The following is a 23,763-nucleotide window of genomic DNA, read 5'->3' as shown; positions in this document are numbered from 1 at the left end:
CTTATTTTTCTAACTTGATCGTGTTATTTCTATTAATTTAAAACACTATGTACTTTATTAATTGTTCAAAGCCACGTTTATGAATTAAATTAAATTCACTTTCTTTAGGTAATTGTTGAATTTCCATTTATTTATTTCAATTTCACTGTTATTGTTATAGTTAGCATTAAACTTAAATATGGGTTAATTTTTTAAATATTATTGCTATTTATTAGCGAATGTTATTACCTGTTTTTAAAATAATACTATTATTTATGAAGGAAATTGATTGCAAATAATTAAACAATGAATTAAATCTTCTTATATGTATGCGTTGATTTGCAATTTGTTGATCACACATTACTACAATAATATCATAGTAAAAATTATTAGAAAACATATGTTGATATAAATTATTTAATTAGTTGATATAAATTAATTAAGTTTCAGCCTGTTATGTTATGAATGCTCATTCAATTCCATTTATTATCCTTTTTATTGATTTATTAATTAAAAGTTTGTTTTATTTTGGTAGCTACTAAAATCAAATGATTTTAACGAAAGTACACAAGTGCTTACTTTAAAAATAAAACTAAAATACGAGGAAAATTCAGTAAGAAACAATTAAAAAGATAAGTAACTTTATATTTTATAAATTGGTACAAAATATATCAGAATGATAAATATCATATATAATTTAAGATTGCTTAAATGAGAAATAAATATTTAAATTTACTTCTCTTCTGAGTTTTAAAATTTCATTTTTACTTGACTCCCTTGCAATAACAGGCATAAAGTTGATACTTACCTGAAAAGAAATCTATTTAATTCAATTTAATTCTTATCATAGTCTAGATTTAACGTCATATATCGTATTCAATTCTACGCCAGAACACCAAAAAAGTAAATGAAAAAGGAACTAATAAATGAGTAAATCTCTCCAGAGTGACATTTCTTTGGTAAAGAATTGCCAATCTTCATCCTAATCTAATCAGCGTCGATTTAATTTCATGAGTCCCCCGCTACCGTCGCCAACCTTCCAGACGTGATCTCGACTTTGGCGAGAGATTAAAGATTATAACTCTCCCCATCACCACCTCGCCACTTTTTTTTTCACCAAAAGAGACCGAGAATAACAAAAAGAGAAAAAGAAAAGAAAAATAACTCAATGCGAAGAATAACGAAAAAGGAAAAAAAGCAAAGATTCTACTTTTCTTCCACCAGCGATAGTCTAGCCATTATCGTGGCTTTCATCTAGAAAAGGATGAATAATGATTGAGGATCGGGAGCACTAGCTGGATGCTATCCATCCCGAAAAAGAAGCTCAAGAGCAGAGCATCCCTTTCGGTACTGAAAAAGGCCTGGTTCATCGTAAACACTTGCAATGTGACAGGCCTTGATGTAAGAGCCCGTGATGTGTTTTCCTTCAGATCCCTTTCTGTTGTAGAAAGAAAATATGACCGTTGTTTTATTGGGTTTTTCCTTCTGAATCATCTTCATACATCCGTTACATAAATCATACCTATGGCAGCTTTCATACAGAATTTCCCCAGCTTCCGTTACTGATGAAGAATGTCTTTGACTTCTATTCTGGCCGGTACAGTTATTATTCTTTTTGAAACGAAATTCATTCCGATAAAAGTGTTTTTTGATAGTACTCATTGTTTTCATTTCTTAACGTATTGATGTTATTATTTACCAATCAGCGATTACGGTTCAGCAAAGGTTTGTTTGCTTAGTTACCACGGTTGAATCAGTTTTGAAAAAATGTAAATGTTACTTTGCCAATTTTAAACACGACAGTAACGGTTGTTTATGACGGTTATTAAAACCATTGTTTTATTGGGTTAGGGTGTCTCTGAGTTTTCTTCATACACCAGTTACATATATCATACTTATGGCTTTTTCATACAAAATTTCTACAGATTTCGCTACTGATGAAGAATGTCATTGATATCTATTCTGATCTGTCTAGTTATTATTCTTTTTAAAACAAAATTTATTCTGATAAAAGTGTTTTTTATTTGGTAGTATTCATTGCTTTCTTTTCTTAACAGATTGTTATTATTTACCAATCGATAATTACTGTTCGGCAAAGGTTTGCTCATTCTTGCTCATTCTACTGTTTGATAATTCTTGAAAAAAAATATACTTATCTACTTTTAAATACAACCGTTGTATTATTGGGTCTCTGTGAATTGCCTTCAAACATCCGTAACGTAAATAATACCTATGACTGTTTTCATACAGAGTTTTACCAGATTCCGTAACTGATGATGGAGAATATCTTTGACGTCTCTTTTGATCGGTCCAGTGATAAATTCTGTTGAGACGTTATTCATTCTGTTGTTCATAAGAATGTTTTTTTTATAGTACACATAGATTTCATGTCCATTGTGTCATTGATTTTATAAACAGTGATGGCTTAAAAAATCACTCTTGTAGCAAATTCATGTAACAGGATATAAACATATCCATTCCTGAGTTCCTGGATTTAGTTCAAAACTTTCCCCACTGATGGCATTGCATGTGACTTTTACTGATTTTTTTCAGTTTAATTTTAGTGAGTTTAATGTGATTTCATGCGTCATGTGATTTTCATTCATTGAATAATTTTAAACTGTAATATGGTTTTCACGTTTTTTTTTGTTGTTGTTTGTATTACATTTTTTTAAACTTCTATGTCTCAAAAACAATTTGAACTAAAAAAGGAAATTCTGAGGAAGGAAAAAAGTATGCAGTGACTCATATGCTTGTTGCAACTTTTTTAAGCCTTGAATATTTTCTTGTAAAAAATTTTTGAAAACTGTAGTCCCGTATAATGGGTAATTATAATTCTTGAATGTCTATCAGCAACTGTTTTTTCCTCGCTGTTTACCCATTTCACCCATTTTATAAATAAATTATCATTAATAAATTACCATTTTATTAATAAACCATTATTGGTTCACCTTTAACTTTATTTATATACTAACTGCTAAAAAAAGAAAAAAATGATAGCAAATTGCTTGAACTTATTTGATTATTACATCGTTATCTTGATGCAATGCTTTTCGCAACAAATAACTGATAATATCATGTTTTGAATTAATAACTAACGTATATGATCCTATAATTGAATAATAATGTTGCATTTTATCACAACATAAAGAAAAGAATTATATTTCACATCGCAGGCAGTTGCGGAATCTTTTCTGAATTTGGGATCACAAAGTAATTTCTGTAGTAACTTGCGCCATAGATAATTACTCTTGGAATTATACCCTGGAGTATAACTTCAGAACGCATTATACCAACAATATAGTATAAAACTGTACAATGAATCACTCACCAGGTTAATAAATATATATGGTGTCGTCTTTGGGTTCAAATAAGCGTTCATTTACTTCCATGGAGAAGAATCGAGGTATTTTCACAAGGGGATTATACAATACATCTCAACTCGGCTATTATTTGAACTCTGAAATAAATATATGCATTTGTAATCTGGTGTAATTTTCTCAAGCAGAACTCTTCAAAAAAGTTAAAGTTTTGAATTAGAAATATTTCTATAGCATAATACATAACTCATTTGTAAATTGCAGAAATGAATGTTTTTATTACGTCATGGTGACGATTGCGATTCGTATTAAAGATCTATTTTTGTTGTTGTTGTTGTTGTGTTGTTTCTAATGCCACTTGCCACACGGGCAAGTCTGCTTGGTGAAACCGAGCAAATTTAAGGCAGAGTGTGCGTTTCTTTCTTTTCCAGTTCCGCCATCCTATGGCCAAGATTTCGTCTTCACACACGCGTCACAGCCTGTTTTATAGGGCGGACTCATTCATACATCCATTCATTCATCCACAGATTGTAATTTTGACCTGAATCAGAGAACTATCGATCTCCAATCCAGTACTCCCAGCGGTATTGATTTGTTATGGGAACATGGAAGACTTAGAGACTCGGCAGATTTAACGTGTATCAGTCACCATTTACTACACGGGGAGTCTTCGGCCGGCGGATTTCGAACCCATAAACTCTCGAACATGGGCCCAGCGCCCTACCGACCAGGCTATCCCGGCCCCAATTTTTTTTTTAAAATTCGCATTAATAGAAATTAAGGGAATTTTGTTACTGAAGACATAAAATTATGTGTAAATGATTCTATTATTCTTATTTCAACAAAGAAATATGTGAATAACTCAAAAAAAGATAATTACACATAAATAATCATTTGCAAATAGAAATCTAGGTTTCAGAATATTTCATTTTATAAAGCTATGCCTATATCTAAAACATTTTAAATCTTTCGCTAGTTTTTTTTTTTATGGCAATATACTAATTTCTAAAATAAATCCTACAACTAAATTTAAAAAAAATCTTGTTTTATGTAAAACTTTTTTCCGGATCTACTTACTTTTAAACCCTTATCTGATTACATAATATTTGAAAAAGAACTTTCATCATTAAACAGTCTTCTACTCATAAAATAAAAACCAATTTTGTAACGTTCTTTTTTTACTTTAATTGCAACACATTTTTCCAAAATTCTATGAATTCTAAATTAAATGTTGGAGAGTACTTATTACACAAAAAAAACGCTTTTTCTATAGACTCACATTTCTTTCTAAGCAATATTTCGACATAAGATTTCATTATGTTTTTTTTCTACCCTTACGAGATTTAAGATCAAAATATATTTATTAAGATAATGCCATCAAAATGCGTGAGATATAAAACAAGATATAAAAGATAGAGAAAAAAAACGTAATCTCCTAATCCCATTGTCTTTCAAGATCTCGTTAAGGATTTTGAAGTTAAATGCCGTTCGTAAAGGAACATTGGGTTATCTAACCAAACAAATGATTCAATAAGATTAAAAGCAGTGGCTAGGGACAAGGCCTATTGGTGATTCGCGCCTTACTATGTTATTTAAAGAGAATGTCTGCAGAGTTTGGGTGGAGTATCAACTCTATGTCTTATCTACTATTTCTGAGGTCCTAGAGGTCTGATAGGAACTCCCATTTTAAACCCCACCATCACTTGATAAATGTAATGTACATTCTGACCAATGTAAGGTGCGCAGTTCATTGACCTTGGATTCTATGGATTTTTAATAGATTTTGCTTATTATATTTTAATGCAAACGAATGAGAGATTGCTGTAGCGATAAGTGGGATTGTTTGATAAAGTAATGGGGAATTAACAGAAATTAACTTTTTTAGTTGAAAATATTGCAAAATTGTGACAAGATAAAATTGACAATGGCTTTTTAGGGTGTGTTTTAATTGGAGTGTTAAAATGATTTTATTTTAATTGAAGGATAAAGGAGATACAAAACGGATATAATCCCTTTTCAAAGCGCTAAACTAAACTATTTTCGCAACATTTTCTTGCTCGTAACTGACACAAATGTAGCAGCAGATTATTGATTACTTACAATTATTCTACTGATTATTCTACTGATTACTCAAAATTTTTCTTATGTTCCACTTAATCAAATAATATTTAACGTACTTCATTCACTCATAAACTGAAGAGGTTAAATGATTTTGTTTAATTGAACGATGAAAACGGAAATAGCGTCAAACTGACTTATTTTCGCAACCTATCCTTGCTCGTAACTAATATATATGCAGTAGCAGATTGTGTTTTTGCAGATTACTTAACATTTTTTATACTTTTCAAACACCTCGAAGAAATGGCAATAGTCATTTCGTTACTTTGACGTAATATTTGCTCAGAGCATATACAAGGAAGCGGTTTCGTCAAAAACAAGGAAAGTTTCTAGATATTTGAGTATTCTTTTTTTACAGAGTTGTAATGTTTCATAATATATTTATAGCTACAAAACAAAACAAGAAAAGGGATACGAAATATAACATTATTCTAAATAATGTCCTAACTCGCTTATCTGTTATTTTTTGAAATCGTGAAACATGTGCGTTGTTTAGTTCCATAAACAAATACAAATGTTATTATTAAGTAAGAATAAAACCCTGTCTAAAATCTTATTTCCATACGAAATTACTCTTCACACATCTCAATAACCAATTTGCTAGAAAATATTTCACATTGTTCGTGCATTTATGACTAAAAGAAAACTAGTTTCCCGTTACATTAAAAAAATAACCCCCAGAACCACTTTTATGCAAATTTAGGATATTTATGTTGCTGTACTTTTCTCTCGAATGTATTTTCAAACTACGCAAAATGTGATAACTCTCGATATTAAATTCAATTCTCCGCAAATTTCGTGACATAAATACTCATGATATTTCCTAGAGTATTGTCATTGTTTTAGGAGTTTTGATCTCTGTGAACTTTTTTCCAAAAAAAAGTAACGGGAGTTTCAAAAACAAGTATGAGCTGTGTTTTCGTGCTTGTTTCCCAATGTTGTCATTGAATTAAGACAAAATAGATCAAGAATTTATTTGCATCTAGTTTGAATAATGATATCTTGTATTCTTTTGTAGCTTTTTTTGATCTATCATTACATTTGTTTATTTATTTATTTTATTTACTTATTTTTTATAAAACTTTTTCTTTGGGTAGTAGATGTTGTTTTTTGAAATAAACAATACCACATTTTGATTAGAATCAAACAATTTAATATGAACAGTTATCTAAGTTAACTAAAAATGTACTTAATTCTAAATGTAAGCTTCTACTTACATATAAATTCATGAAAAATTAAAAAAAGGAGAAGAAAAAAAAACAATAAAAAAACTTATATATATAACTTATAAAAATAAAATCTGATAATATGTCTGATATGAAATATGTTTAAAATATTTATGCAAATTTCAATGTTTTTAATACCTGTAAACGTAACGTTAGTAAGCACGTAAACATACACAAATGATTCATAATCCCTCGTTACCCTCTGAGTGATAATATTTTGTCATATCTATGTTTTCTTTAATCAAAAATGAGTAAAAAATAGTAAATTTACTTTTTAGTTATCACAAATTGGCACTTTTTGCCTCTATGCTATCCAGTAAATTACAGTGATGATTTGTAACATTTACTGAACTAGTAGTATCCGAAATTAGTATCTCAGTTGAAGTAGAAGTGCCACTATTGATTTAATTAAATCTAATCGATTTATGCTGATATTAATTACTAAAGAACTTTTCTTCCATTACCAAATAAAGAAATATCGCTGGTTTATTTTTAAAAAAATATAACTATTCGTTACTATTTTCATTCTTAATGTGATGAAATGTCGAAATCTTTTCTCGACCATCAACATTCTATTATGTCCAATGCGGATCCTTCAATGAAATAGCATAACTGATCTCACATTTACAGACTTAAGGGAATAATACCAATAAATTTCTTAAAAAATAATTATTCATTCTCTTTTTAAACTCGAATGTCTATAATATGTTAAATTTATTTCCTATTCTAAAAAAATATGCTCAAAACTACCAGAATATGGTAAACTTTAACGTGTTTCTGGCCTTATGTAAACACGAAAAAGCTCGGTAATATTTACCTAAGCTCTTTGAAAATGATTTAAGCAAAATTAGCTATAAAATATGATTTTTTTAATATGTGATAAAGGGGTAAAGTTAGGGCTATTTATCAGGATTCCTGAAAGCATGGCTTAAAAACCATTTTTGCTGTAAATTTGTTTTCAATTTTGTATTTTGTACTACCTGTTTAATAAGAACTATAATTTTCGAAAAAATCATTACCATTTGAACCGAAAACTTATTAAATGAATGGTTTAAATAAAGTGAATTTTGATTTTATTAGCCAGAATAATACGTTTTGTACCGGAAATGTCATTACCATATGGTATAGTAATTTTACCATAATTTTTTTCTCCATTTAGCCATCAACTTTCTCCCAGACTTAAAATTACCAAACTAGCCAAATTAATGTCATAAAGAAACAATGCTATAACTTTTCCATAGACATAATTAAGTGTTTTTTTTCTGAATGTCTCTAACCAGTCAAAACAACGTCTTAGCCCTCAATATTCTGGTATTTCAAAGGCATTACATTCATAGAAACAACATAAATTGCTCATGACTTCAAATTCAAACTGCTTTATTTACAATATTAATAAAAAATATATATTATTTTATCATTGGAAAATTCTTGGAAAATAATAGAATAGGTTTTATCAGTCATTTTCACTAAGAAAAATGGTTGAAACTGTTCAACAATTTCGCTCTCCTGTAAAGAATTGGTATCCATTCCTCTTTTAAATTGGATGGAAATAAGGCTGAAACTCTTTCTTCATGGTCATATTTCATTTATTTCTCGTCCAAACTAGCTGCTCTTTCCCCTTGTTATATGATGCTATGACTTATTTATAAGTTCTTTCACGTCTTTGAACTCATTTTTCCCCAATATTAGCCTCTTTCGAGTTGCTTGCAGCTCTGTAAGTCCATTGCTTGCAAAACCTATCTAAAAAATACCCATTTTTAATGATATGTCTTTCATGTCGTTTAAGCTAATGAAAATTATTTTGATATTTAATTAATTCAGCGTATTTGACATTGATGTGTTTTTATGAGTTTTATCTTTCATCACAATTATGTATTTGATTCCTATTGTCATTAAAAAAATGAAGACTTCTTTATAGGCTCATTAGATAATCTTTCATTACGAAACAATAATTGGAGTTTTTTATTGCTTTGCAACTTGCAGTCTATAAGTCTTACGTAGCTAGTCAGGTTTTCCATACCTCAGCTGAAAATAGAAAATAATTTTTAGGTTTTTTGTTTAAAGTATTTAACTTAATGCTTGATGCATTAATTATTTGAATTTTTAAGTTTTATTATGCTCATAGAAATTTTGTAATTAGATGTGATTTTCTAAAGTTAATGTATAGCTTACAAGCTATATGCCTTTATATGAAAATACAAGCTACACAGCAACAAGCTACATGTTTTTTTTGTAAAACTTATTGAGATATCTCTAATTAAATAGCTGAATAAAGTATTACTATCTAACTACTGTAATTGCTTAGATTTATGTGAAAATATTTTTTTAAAAATATACTTTCATATTCCAAATAGAGCTCTCTTATACACTTGTGAAAATTTTTAGTGAATCTTAACACTAAAAATGGTGGCAAGTACTACACTCCAAAGTGGTGTACTACTAAGTGCTTCATTGCATCAAGAATCAATCTTTACACTAGTAGTGGTATCCGCCCTCATTTTAGTTATTGACCAACACTAAAATTTACTCTTACTGTTAGATTTGATACACATAGCAGGCAGTCAAATTTTTTTACGGTGCCAATGTAAAGTAAGAATTAGTTACTTGCATATTGCACTGAGAAACTGACACTTTTTTTGATTCTGCTGAATTGTTAACATTTTTATTTTTGAGATAACACTGCTGTGCTTTTGAGTTGTACCAATTTACATGATCTCTAAAAACTGGTCTCATATAAATTCAATACAATAAAAATTAACCATAATAAATTTGTTTTAATCTTAATTTTAAAAGGAGTACCACGTGTTAAATATTTTCCCCTATAAATATTTTGATATCGCTATTTTTTAAATGATTAATGCTTAAATAAATGCTTATTTTTTAAAATTAAGAAAATACGAATTAATGTTTACACATTCTTCATGCTTAAAGCAAATATTTTTCAGGAAATATGAATTAAAGTTTACGTTTTTTTTAATGTTTAACGCAAATATTATTTAGACAATATGAATTAAATTGTGCATATTCTTCATGCTTAGCCCAAATATTATTCAGGAAATATGAATTAAAGTTTACACTGTCTTAATGCTTAACGCAATTCAGGAAATATGAATTAAAGTTTACGTTTTCTTATTGCTTAACGAAATATTCAGAAAAGTTTGCACTATCTTTAAACAATAAAAGAATGCTACCATAGGATCAGTGTTCATTTTTCCTCTTATACTAATTCCAAAATGGCGTGGTCTGTTCTCGTTTCGGAGGGAGTATGAGATGAATGCATATACGATCGCTTCTGAGAAAGGCACCTTCTTAATTAATGAGGCACTCTCTGTTGGGAGTTTAAACGTCACCGATGTATCGGTCATATTAGTTCTAAGTTGCTCAATTTCTAAGCATATTACACGGAATCACGCTGTTCTAATAGATGCAGCTCTTAAAGTTCGTACTAAAATTTACTTATGTTTGAAACGTGTTATGTGTTGGTCAAGGAAAATGAATTTTTAAAGGAAACATATCTTTTGGATGTGTTAAAAATATTTTATTTAGATTATCTAATGTTGTAAAGAGGTACATAAGCGTATTTTAACAAATATCAAATTTTTTTTTAATTTAATTTTATAATAATTAATTATACTTACTCTCTATTTAATGTTAATGTTGAAAATATAATTTTAACCAGAAATTAAAATTTCGATACGAATTTTTTTTTCTAGAACAAAAATAATTTCACCATTATTAAAAAAATTATATCAGCAAAAATATTATTTACACCAATTTTTTATAGATACCAATGAAGATAAGTACTTTCTAATGGCGTTTTTTTAACTAAGTATCACTCGTGCAACTTTATTAAATAAATGCGTCAAAGTCAGCTCATTTTATATTTTATAACCGTCGTTGAACAACCGACCCAATTTTGGGTTTACGGCTACTAATGTTCAACTCCGTAGCCTTGTAATTTTGAACCCAATCTAGAAGACAAGAAAACTCTTGGATCACGTATTGGGAGAAAATAACATGCAGAAAAAAAATTTATGAATGGGCACTAGAAAACTATATAAATTAATTCAGCTAACATTGCTTTAGATTTGTAAAAATGAACTTTGGAATTATTAAACCCCGACGTACCAAAATGACTTATCCTCCTTTTTTGAGTTTAAGATTTTTAGCATTGTTTTATTCTGCCAATTTTTATGTTATAAAAACCCTTGAGTTTGGAGCAGTGTCGACTTAGGTACTCATGCAATTTAACTCAAGTTTTCATTCATACATACAATCGTGTAAACAATATCGCCGTTTATGTTATGAAATATGCTGTACATATTCATCATATATGAAATCGCTATTTTTTTTAAGGGGAGGCAGTAGGGCAGGTGTCAATAATGCCAAAACTCACATTTTTCATTGTACCTTTTCTCAGCATCAAAATTCGATATTACTTCGGGTTTTTTTTCACAGAATATTTGCATATACATGTTCACACTGTGATTGTGATAACTGTTAATACATATCTTTGGCGGAATTTTTTTTTAAAATTTGAACTGTTAACTTTTAATTTTTTTAAATGTTTTCTTAAAAAACTTTCATAACTCAAAAAGAATTCATGTTAACACTAAAAACATTATCACTGCATGCAAACTGATTTAATCTGAGATATCCCCAAAAAGATTTAAGTTGATAAGTAGTTTCTTAGAAAAGGTACATCGAAAAAAGTCAATTTTAGCAATATTGATATATGCCCTACAGACTCCCCTTTTAAGGAAATAAACTTACTCATTTCTTATGAAAATAATAAAATACATTCAGTGCAATAAATTAATCGGTAAAAGTTTCCAATTTAATGAAATATACTTTGCATTCAAAGTGAACATCTGTATACTTTCAAACAATAAACAGCCTTTTATCATGAAAATATTAATATTGATTTATTTTTCCCAATAAATTTAATATTTTGTAGTGGCAACCTATTGAGTTTTAGCATTTACCACATTTTGAAAATAAATCAGTTTAAAAAATAGCCATAATTTTAACGCGAAAAACTTAAAAAACTAACGTACCTGGGAACTATTCACTTTCACAACTTACTTAAAAGATTTTTACTTTTTTTCACTTAAGGCATCTCCTGTTATCTTGAGAATAAACAGGCCAAGGAGGGTGTCTGACGGCTCCTGCATCTCACCATAATTAATATAGGCTGGAAATTAATAATCGTCTTGAGATTTAAGAAGTCTGGTTAATGCGCCTATATCTTTACGTAAGGACGAGCCAGAGTTGACTAATGAAGCCACAATCCCATTAATCTCAACACAAACCTTGAGTTGGACGAGATATAGATGCCAAAAATTGGCGCTTCTTTTTGAAGTCCTTTAAGCTTGATTAATAATTTTCTCATCGAGAATTTCTCATTTCTACCCAGTTTGGCGAGAATTTGCGGAAGCTGTTGTTTTTGGATTGTCATTATAAGATATTACTTAATGTAAAAATAATTTTTCTATTAATAAAGGGTGTTTTGTTTACATGTATTTGTCAAATAGTGTGTTGATTTACGCACTTCCTACAAATGACAAAACATTTTGATATCGTTTATTTTAGAAGTGTATTTTGTGCGTCACTGCTCATACGTGTATAACTATCTAATATACAGAAATAACATACATGATTCAAAAATTATTATTTAATTTTTATATCTTGTTCTTTATTCAACTATGAAGCTTAATTACTTTCAACGTTAATAATTGTATTTAAAAAATTATTATTTATAATAGTTATTCACTGACAAAAAACTGTATGGTCTAGTATACCAGAATATGGTAAAAGTTGCCGTGTTCCTGGCTCTATGGAAACACCTAAAAGCTTAGTAGTTTTCACCGAAGCTCCTTTGGTAATGATTTCAGTAAAATTAACAATAGATATAATTTTATATTTTATTATAAAATTTGCTAAATTTATCATGATACCTTTGAGCAGGGCATAAAGAAAAGATCTATTCAGTTAAATTTACTGTTCAGTTTTATTTTTAATAAAAGCATATAATGATAATTTTGAAAACCAGAATTTCCGGTAAACTATATGAATGGAAAAATTACCAAATGATTTTTTTAAATTCATTATTATTTTATTGGTTTTATTTGCCAGAATAGTGTTTTTTTTTTTTTTTTATCAGAAATGCTATTGCCGTACCTTACGATAATTTTAACAAAATTCGTTTTCTTCATGTTAACATATTTGACTTTATCTCCTTTGTTTAAAGTTAATTAATGTGATATACATTAAAATGTGTATTCCAATTAAAGTTCGAAAAAAGTTAAAACAAAAATGGTCCTATCTGCCCTTTTTAAGAAAAATACATCCAAAATATTTCTAACGGCTTATCAGTTACATTTTATAGCTTCATGAAATGTGTCACAGAACTTTCAAAGTATCTTCAACTTTCAAATAGTGAAGTTTGAGAATAACTAATAAAATGGAAAACAAATTTAATCGGAACATTAGTAATCGAAAACATTATATCATTCCTTGCTTAAGGTGTAAAAAAAAACAAGTTTTTGTTTTGACAAAAACACTTGTTTTGTGAAAAGTTGCTGTAGCTCAAATTGGATATATTTTACCAGTCTAAATAAGGGCACAGGAATAAGTGCTATCCTACAGAACCTTTGGAAAAAATTGCAAAATAAACATTTTCCTTACAATTAATAAACTCATTTAAAACCTATCATTTTTCATCTTATATTGTTCTAATAAATTCTAGTTGTGCATCAATGAAGTTGTAAATCCTTAACTATTTTACGGGTTAAATCATTTGAAGCGTTGGGCAATAAGACAGCTACAAAATAGATCTAGCAAAAGCAAATATTAATAGATACCTTTGCTAACGTGTAACATTTTTTTTTTCTTTTTGAAATGTAAGCCTGAAGCAATACTGCATTCTTTTGTCCAAGAAGATACATTTACAAAAAGTTTGCGTGCACTTGGAACCTTTTCCATGCTTTTTTTTATGTCTTTCATCTCTACTCAATCCTTTTTAGATATCTTTCTCAATCCTTCTTTTTAGTTCAGATATCTCTTTCGTTTTACTTCTTGACGTAATTCGCAATTTTTTTCAGCTTGTGCATCGAGCCAAATACAGGAAAGAATCAGCCAGGAAATAGGATTGAAGGATCTCTGATAGAACTTGTCACGCTTTACTCACGTTTTCGACTTATTTTAGATGACGAAACAGAATCTATGTTCTAACTATTTTAAGCTCAAAGAATACTTTAACTTTTATCTCATGTATCGATTATTTCTACTACTTTCCATCAGTAATAAAGTAGTTTTTACTAATTAATGATTTGATAATGTCGGAAACAATGAAATGTGAACTGGATTTTTGAAATTGTTTCCTAACGACTTTAAATATAATTTCTGTACATAATTTTACCTTTCAACTATGCTTTAAAAAATTACAGTAGCTAAGCTAATAGTAATAAAACCAAAATAAACAGTATTTAAACATTTATTTGTTGATTTCTCCAGTCGTATGGTAACGTTTTACCAGAAATTCAAATTTTCATAAGTATAGTTCTTATCAACACCTATTTAGTAACAAAATTAATTTAACAGAATAAGTAGAACTGAGCGATAATCTTAGGTATCGTGATAAAATTACAATATTTTACTACAGTCACCAAATTTTATTGCACATTATATAACTATATTTTATTGTTAATTCTACCAAATCGCTTCGGTAAGAATTACTGTGCTTTTTAGTGTTCCCATAGAACCAAAAACGCAGTAAATTTTGCCCTATGCAGGTATAATGAAAAATTCCAGACCGGAAAAAAACACCAAAAAACTTACTGAACAAAGTACTGGCACAAAGGGTGCCGGTACCGTAAAATCCATTTTTACCGGAACATGTTAAGAAACAAAAAATCTGATATACCGTAATTTTTCAGTAATAGTTATCATAAAACCATTAAATCACTCTAATTACATAAATTCTACTGTAAAAATTATGTTATAGTATTTTATAGTAAAAATGGATTTTATGGATGCAGTGCCGGTACTTAATACTATAATTTGATTCAGATTTTTTTACAGTATTTTTTGATCATGAATTTTTCATTATATGAGACTTGACAAATGATGACACGAAAGTATTCAAATACTTCCCAAAAACTCTTTTTGAAAATAATAGATTATTTACAACCTATTTGAGACACATTTCTAAGCAAAATAATATTTTGAGTCATTATCGCGCTTTAATTTAAACAGAGGAAAACACTGTGTTTTATTATATAGATTTATAATATCCCAGATATTCCAAGTACATATATTTCTCTCAGATATAACATTTTTGGATTATTATTAGTGTATCTAATCCGTAATTCATTGATATGATGTTAAAATATATCAAACGAATAATCTGAAACAAGTTAATACGTATTTATTCTTTTCCAATTATCGTTGCATCCAAAAGAGGAAAAATGCTCACATTAGATAGGATAAGTAAGCGATATCTATCATCAGTGTCTCAATGCAAAATCATTTAAAGTTAAGCCTAAGAAAATATTATTCAACCGCTTTAAAAAGGTTTTAAATTCGATAAAAGAGAACGCCAAATTTAAGACAAACAAGAATTAACTTTGTATGAATCAATATCGTTTTAAGAGTGAAAATTACTTATTTCAATAAATGAAATTGCTTCATCTGGTGCAAATAATTACTTTTCAAACATTTTTTATGTCTTTTAAAGGAACCTACAATGTTGACAGTTTCATTTAAATTTTCTTTCCTCATATAGTTTTGTTTCTTTATATTTCAGGTATTCTAAATGAGAAATCAGATGAAGTGAAAAGTCAAATTTGTTCTTCGATTAAAAAGTAAGTTTTCAAGTTGTCTGATATCAAACAAGTTTAACATCGAATATATTTAATCATGCAATTAGATAATAAAGACAATCCAGAGCATTATGAAACCTTTATTAGTCATATTTGATTTAAAGAAAAGTATTTTTATTTGGTCAATATTTTCTTATTTTGTTCCCGTTTTCTATCTCTAACATCTTACTGTATTAGATAATAAGAATACTGAAGTATTTAAATTTTCGAATCCAATTAAATTGTTATTTCTAACGACAAATAATTAAATGAAGTAAAGTTTATGTTAAAACTTAGCTTTCAGGAAATTATTTGCCTATACATACTGTTTATATACCACGTCAGTATGCATTATGATAGTGGGCAAATTAAATCAACAAACTATAAAGTTTTTACTCGAAGAATTGAATTTAAATATGAATTCTTTTGTTCCATATCATGGACGTGTTTTGATTTTTTTCTTTTCTAAGGAGTAAGAAAATATGCACGTACGGAAAAAACTCAGAACAAAAGTTATTCTATACATTTTTCAATATGTGAAGTCAACAATGTGTATTTTTATGAAATTTAAATTATCGGCCTACACTTGCTATTTATATACCACATCTATATGTATTATGATAATAGATTAGTTAAATCAACAAACAATAAGTTTTTAAGTCGAAAAACGCAAATTTAAATTTGAATAGTTTTGTTCCATATCATAGACGTGCTTTGATTTTTTTTTCTATAAAAGAGTAAGAAATAATTTATAGTAAGAAAAAGAAACTCAAAACAGGATTTATTCTATACATTCTTCAATTTCCTTATAAATCACCAGAAAATCATTTGCATTTTTTTCGACACAAAGAATTAATAAATCTAGTTCTAATTGCCGTCGAGTTCCTTTTCAAGTATTCAATAAGTACTTGGTCAAATTAGCGGATGAATTCTTCGTTAAAACGTCGAGATTAAATTAATGGATTTTTTCCCTTCTTATTCCCTAATCTATTTTGACTGCAAAAAGGAACTTCGACACATTCCATCCTGAAAACGAATCAAAGCGAATGATTCGAGGGGCAAAACCCCATCTTAATTTCGCCAAATCGCCCTTTCGCCATTTTCTTTTATTTCGAGTCAGTAGAGAATTCCCTGCTCGACCAGTTTCCTTTAAGACGCTTAATATTCTAGGGGGTGGGGGCAAAATGAGGAATCCGTCGGATCATTATCAATAAGATTAAACTCCGTTCTTCCTCCAAAACTCTAGCAGGAGTGAACGAAAAGCTCTCTTTAATCATTTCGAGCGGCCGCAGTTCTTCTAGCACTCGACCGTAAAGAACAAAGGAAATTTTTTCTCCTCTTTTACGTTTTACTTTGTTTGGTTTTTCACTCGTTTCTTTTAGCCCCCTTCTCTAAAAGAAAATCCGTCGATATTTTAAGGGGACTTGGTTAGCTCTTTCGTGCGAGATGAAAAAGCTGAGAGTTTCTGGACTGTGGGGCCATAAATTCTGCCACAAATGAGCTAGGAATCGACGATGGGGCGAGTTCTGACTCGCCAAAAAGAACAGCGGTGGACGCGTCTGGACTTGCCAAAAAGTTTCGATTTCGGGAGATTTGCTGGAGTAGTGGCTTAAGTCAGTTCTGTTATATTTTCTAATATTATTTATCCAGAATGAAATGAAAACGAAAGTAACGGCAACACTGTTCTATGCTGCATTGCGTATTAAGCAATACTCAGATTTTTAAAAAGGTTTTTGAAACCACAAAGAAATTCCTTTAAAATATAGAATTAAAGTTTCGAATCTTTTCTGATGTTGTATTTCATGCAATTAATTTTCATTTTTTATACCATATTAATCTGTCATTTGATCATTTAACCCAGAATATTCATACATTGGAATACAAAATATACCTTATTTTATACAGAGATAAGTTGGCGCGTCAGAGAGAAAAAAGTCATACATATCTCCAAGTTTATGCAAGCTTTAAACGCTTAATGGAACGCTCTTCAAGAAAGATTTTAAAAATAAATGTACCATTCAAAATAGCTTTTTTTTATGATGTAAAATTTTACCTACTACGTTGATATCAAGTAACGTATGAAGTAAAATAAGAAATTAAATTGTAATCTGTACTTTTGCTGATTTTTGAGAGAAATGCATTCTTGAAAAAAGCGCGTTTAAATTTTTTATAAGATATGTTATGTATAAAGTTTGAGCAAAATTTCATAGTATAAATTAAGCATATCGTAGACGCAAAATCCGTACAGGCTATGGAGAAAAGTAAAATGGCTAGGAACTATCAAGATCTATAATTAACTATGTTTTTTTTATGTATTCCTACAAACTATTTACTAAATTATATAATAAATGCAAAACAAAATTATCACAACTACCTAAACACGTTAACATATTCATTCTTGTTTTCAAAAAAAGGACAGTTTCGTCCAATTCCTAAATATTTGCTACCGTTGATAAGACTTTTTGAAAAAATGAATTTTTTAAAGTAATTTTCATCCTATTTACAGACCGCTCTTATGAAGAACAGTAGGTATTGCTTCCTAAAATTTGTCAAACCTCATCTTGAATATTTCAACTTAAATTGTGTTAAAAAGTCCTTAGTTCACTGAATTATTATACCACTTATAGTTTAACAATATTATAATCATCGATATAATAGCAGAATAAACTTCGAGACTTATGCCATTTTTCTTTCAAAAGGCCTTATTTAAAGCGAGAGTATGATCTATCTATTCGTAGTTTGGGAAGAATATGGAAGTGGTAACAGGGAAAGTGCCTGGAATATCGGATGAATTGTGGAAAGGGAAACACCAAGAAAAATAGGGTTTCCGAAATACTTATCCCCAATGGAATTGTTACTTGATCAAGTAGCCAACAGGGAATGCTATGCTGATAATAATAAAACAGTATCAGAATCATTTTTTCATGAAGCCAAGCAAACAGATTGTTGTTATATTCTTAATTATCTTATTCTTCGGGACACGCTGCTCTTAAAAGAGTTCTTGCTGTTGACATGAAGTCCCAGTGGTAAAAGAATTAGTTTTATTTTTAACATTTGCGTATTTTTATGGTGCTAAGACATAAATAATTTAAATTGTTTAAACAAAATTTATTTTACTTTTGAACTAGGTGTAAAAATTCAATTTGAAATAAATTATTTTATTTAAAACTTAACAAAACTTATTTATTTACTGTTAAAAGGGAACAATAATTGTTTATTTCTTCCGGAATTATGTTTTAAAACAATTTACGAGCTGTTACTGAAAGAAAAAATTGTTTTTAAATTTTTTTTTAATGTTCATTGTCATAGAAGCATTATTCTTCTTAGTAATATAAAATATGCGGACGATACCATATTAAAGGAACAAACAGGAATTATAATTTTCCCAACATTTTTTATATGCATATAAATAATGTTATTTTTATGTATTCACATTTGATACAAAGATACACCAATCATAGATACTTGTTAATTTGAGTTATATATTAATTAAGTTTATGTGTCACACGCAAAACAAAACCTTTGACTTATGTCAGAATTGGGGAAATTCTAATGCCTATTCAATGTGTGAAGCATGCAAGTTATTTGATATTTTATTCGGAAAACATTGTGTAAGTTCATATCTGACTGTAAAATACATTTATTCACCGTGTAAACTGGTGAAAACAGTTCATTTTTTTAAATAAAAAACATGTCCCTGAATTCCAATTGCCCTTGAAAAAAACCTGAAAAACTGATCCCGACTATCTATGAAGTCAAGTTTTCCATTGGAACAACAACAGGGGGAATGAAATAACTTATTTTTTTATTTTAAGAAAACTAAATATAACAACATCAGGATCAAAATTATTATAAAAAAATTCAATATTCTAAATGTTATTTGTTATATTTATGAATAAGCTGCAAATATATTCAGAGGAACAACTCTAGAAGTTTCAAGTTAGATAAATCAGTGTAGAGCTGCACAAATAGCCAGCATTGCTGCTGAAGTTTTAAAACGAATAACTATCATTCCTCCACAACGTAGTTTCTGAATTGTACTGCCCGAGCTCAACCCAACTCGTATTCAGAAGAGAAAAACGTGCTTAAATTTTACTTTTTTACTCATTTTTCAAAGATAACTCCCTCGTGTATAACCATCTCAAGAATCTTCCTTCATGGACGTTAATTTGCTTAGTTTTATTTCTCATGCAACAAGAACGAGAGTGTGACAGACTCAGTTTTAGCCTTATATTCTTGAAGATAAATCAGAACTTTATGTTCTGGAAAATAATTAAGAATTGTATATTCTTAAAGATAAATCAAAAATTAAAATGAATTTAATTAAATCTAAAATTTTACTGCTTTTAATTATAGTCACGCAATGCTATATTCTAACGCTAATAATCTACTTATGCATTTCAACATTGAAAATGGTAAGAACATACGCGTACTATAAATATTGAGAACATATATTGTTTCTGAGTTAACTTCAAATACATTTAAACGAACAACACTTGGACAAGTTAGATAAAGATGTGTAAAGGAACATTAATAATCATCATTACTTTTCGATAACGCTGCTGTAGTTTGAAAACAAATAATTATCTCTAGTATTGTACTTTGCGTACAAAACCTAATTCACATTCAAAGGCGAAAAACGTACATAAATTCATTTATTTACCTATTTTCTAAAGATAATTTACTCGTGAATAACCATCTCAAAAAATTATCCACGGACATTAATTTGCTTGGTTTTATTTCTCATCTAGCAAAAACGAGAAAGACACAGACACAGTTACAGTCTTATATTCTTAATGATAAATGAGAATTTTATATTATTTAAAAGAAATCAAAACATTTTATATTGTTATGGATTAGTCATAAATTAAAGTGAATTTAACTTTTAAAATTTTAATAATATTAATTATAGCCACACAATGTTATTCTAACTCTGATAACCTACTTACATACTATAACATTAAGAGCAAATAATATTTCTGAGTTAACTACAAATAAATTTAAGAGAACAACGCGTAGAAGTTTTAAGTTAGATAAAGCAGCGTAAAGTTACGCACATAATCTGCATTACTTTTCGATAACGCAGCTGTAGTTTGAAAACGAATAATTATCTCTAGAATTGTACTGCCCGAACAAAACCCAATTCACATTCAGAGGAGAAAAACTTACTTAAATTTCACTTATTTACTCATTTTGCAAAGGTAACTCACTCGTGAATAACCATCTCAAGAATATTTCACGGACATTAATTTGCTTAGTTTTATTTCTCATCTAACAAGAGAGCGAGAGAGAGAGACAGACTTTTAATCACAGTAAGTGCACTTTACAGTAGTGAATCATCCTTTCTACCCGCTGCTACAACCTTTGAAAGGATAGGTTTTTGAGTCTGCCTTAACAACTGCCGGTTTCTCTTTGTATGTGTGCACCGACCAACTTTTGCCAGTTTGAAGTGTCCATTTGCTAATAGCGACCAACCGTACACCACGCTATGGTGAACTTTCTCTTTTCATAGCTATTTCCTCCCCTCCTTTTTGCAGTTGGATGGATTGAAGAAAGATAAATGATGGAAGAGCTGAATTTGTGGTTGAAAATTGCAATTTTAATCACTCCACTCCCATCACTATTGACGTCACGTAATAGATGGTAGAAATAACAAAGACTCAGTGTTACTGGATATCATATTTGAATGCTACAAGATTTTTTTGACGTAAATAAAGCATATCAATCAGTCTTGTTAGTTAAATCTTCTGAACTAAATTATTTACACTACTACAGCCTAGTTTTATTTTTAAATCGTTATGTATAAAAACGATTGCATGTGTGCACCGAGGAATTTTTGCCAGTTTACAGTATTCATTTGATAGTAGCGACCAACCGTATACTACGCAATGATGAACTTCCTCTTTTAATGGCGATTTTATCCCCTCTTTTTAGTTAAAGGGATTGATGATGACTTCGTGGTTGCAAATTACAATTTTAATCACTCAACTCCCATCACTAATATTTGCATCACGTGGCATTTCAAAATGAATTGGTACCAGTACTTTGTGGTGCATATCTAAAGAGTTTTTCAGATATAAATCAGGCTTAAACTTGTTAATTGAATCTCCCGAACTTGATTGTTTGTCTTGCTTATAGACTAATTTAATTTTTTAATCGCTATCTATAAAAAAAGTTTTAGTTTTTTTTGTTCTGCTATTGTTTTCCTGTTCTTCTTTTCTTGTTCTGCCACTGTTGTGTCCCTTTTAACTTACTCAATTATTCAGCTATCATTCCAATCAACAAAGCGGTAGAATAACTTGTAAAACTTATTACTCTAGTACCAAATTCTATTCTTCAGAGTATATAATTTTAAACAATGAGGTATTTACAAATTTTGTATCCACGTTTTCTAACTAATTTTTTAATATAAATATCAAGTTTTACTACGGCATCTTGGATCAGATTATGTAACAATAAAAAATATCAGATTATGTAACAATAAGAAATATCAGATTATGTAACAATAAGTCAATCTCAAATCTTATATGTAACTGATTTGCCAAAAGTGCTTCTTTATTTTTATGTTTTATTACTCTTTTATTACAGTAACTTTAAGTTTCATTTCTGTAGAATAAACTACAAAATTCTATTTGTAAATGCCTCATTCTTCTGTAAACGTTCAAAACAAACGTTCAAACGTTGCTTTATAGCAATAATAACGTATGTTATTGAAAGGTAAAAAATCTATAACTTAAGTGTTAAAACATGTAACATTAACCTATTTATATTTATCTTTCGTAAGTATAGCTAATGCAATATTTAATGAACTAGTGAAACAGTTTACTTGAAATTTCATCAGATTGTTATGATCATATTTTTATAACGTGAACTAATCTTAAATTATTATTGGTTACATATTTAAACCTAAAAGAATATATTATCTTTTACCTTTAATATTTCATCTTTTTATTTAAATATTGCAAATCTTTTTTTGTTCCTCACTGATACTAAAATCACCCTTTAATGACTAATGCGAATGAAAGTTTCATTTCTCTTCAATGTTAAATATTTAAATAGTAATAATTTTTCTTGTTATTTAAAAATTTAAACAGAAAAAAATTTTAATTTCAGTATATAAATAAAAATAATTTCATTTAAATCACTTTTCCATGACAAAAGGGGAAGAAAAAAAATTTCTCTTCAAACAAAGGATTTCCCGTTTAAAAATCAAGTCTATCTGATTTTCAATCCATCATTCATTCAATGTATTTCGTTTAAAAGAGTCCCCGTCACTACTTATTGTCCCCCCGACAAACGTTGAAAATAAATACACAAAATGTGTATATAATATTACAGGAATGGTTGGCGGAGAGTGTTGCTGACGTCATCACCTGTCTTTCCCAGTTGATCAGGCAGTGAGACAAATGGCATGTTAAAAGCACCCTCCGTCGCTGCTGGTAGTCCTGCCCACCCCATTTAGATCACCATCGTTTGCAGGAAAGTGGAGCAGGATTCTGGCAGTTATTGAATATGGGAAGAACTAAAGATGAGAAATAGAGGGCGGGAAAATGGACACAACTGGAGGAAATCAGCTTTTAGCTCTAATGGTTGGTTTCGCTTTAAGACGTTCGGTTTTTTGCGTTCCACATATGGGCAAACCTCACGAATTGTAAATTCTGTATTCATTCGAATAGTAAATTCTGTATTTGGTTAGAAAACAAATTCAATGTTATTTCATTAAACAAAATTCAATGTATATACATGCGTTGTGAGATCGAAAAAAAAATCACAATTGGGTGCCAGTTTTATTTTTGGTGATTTCCTTTCTTCAATATCAAGAACGTAAGGATTTTTTGAACGAATCTTTTTAAAACTACTCAAATATTAAAACGGTCAATATTGATATTAATTTATCAAACGAAACTAATTTTTAATTTAAATATCATAAACGGCACGCACAGCAAAATTTAACGAAATCTGTCTCCAAACAAAGGCTTGCATAATTCTACCCTCTAACCCTAAGATTTGTAATTCAATAATTTTTTTATATGTGAAATTGCACATGCTAGAATATTTAAAAGGCTTTTTCGCAGTAATTTTGCACTATGGAAATGTGACTAAATTAATATATAAAAATTAACATTACGAATATTAGGAAGATTTCTTTTTGATTCATTATTTGTTTACTTTTTTATAATTTAAATTGTTTTAAGTAAGTATTATATTCTCTAACACATTAATTTTTATAAAATCGAAGCAATAAATTAATAAATCTTC

General features: G+C 29.1%; 1 protein-coding gene across 3 annotated transcripts in view; it reads left to right on the top strand.

The window, feature by feature from the left end:
- The window catches only part of LOC107440397 (irregular chiasm C-roughest protein), a 437,750-nt gene that overhangs the window by 79,928 nt on the left and 334,059 nt on the right, over nucleotides 1-23,763 (top strand). For all 3 annotated transcript variants that reach the window (XM_071181525.1, XM_071181523.1, XM_043046457.2), the window contains exon 2: nucleotides 15,450-15,507. The gene's annotated coding sequence lies outside the window, so the exon portion shown is untranslated. The remainder of the gene's footprint in view (nucleotides 1-15,449; nucleotides 15,508-23,763) is intronic.

The sequence above is a fragment of the Parasteatoda tepidariorum genome, chromosome 5 (genome assembly GCF_043381705.1).
Source record: "Parasteatoda tepidariorum isolate YZ-2023 chromosome 5, CAS_Ptep_4.0, whole genome shotgun sequence".
NCBI lineage: Eukaryota > Metazoa > Arthropoda > Arachnida > Araneae > Theridiidae > Parasteatoda > Parasteatoda tepidariorum.
Note: the sequence above shows the minus strand (reverse complement) of the source record. Positions and strands in the feature narration are given on the sequence as shown.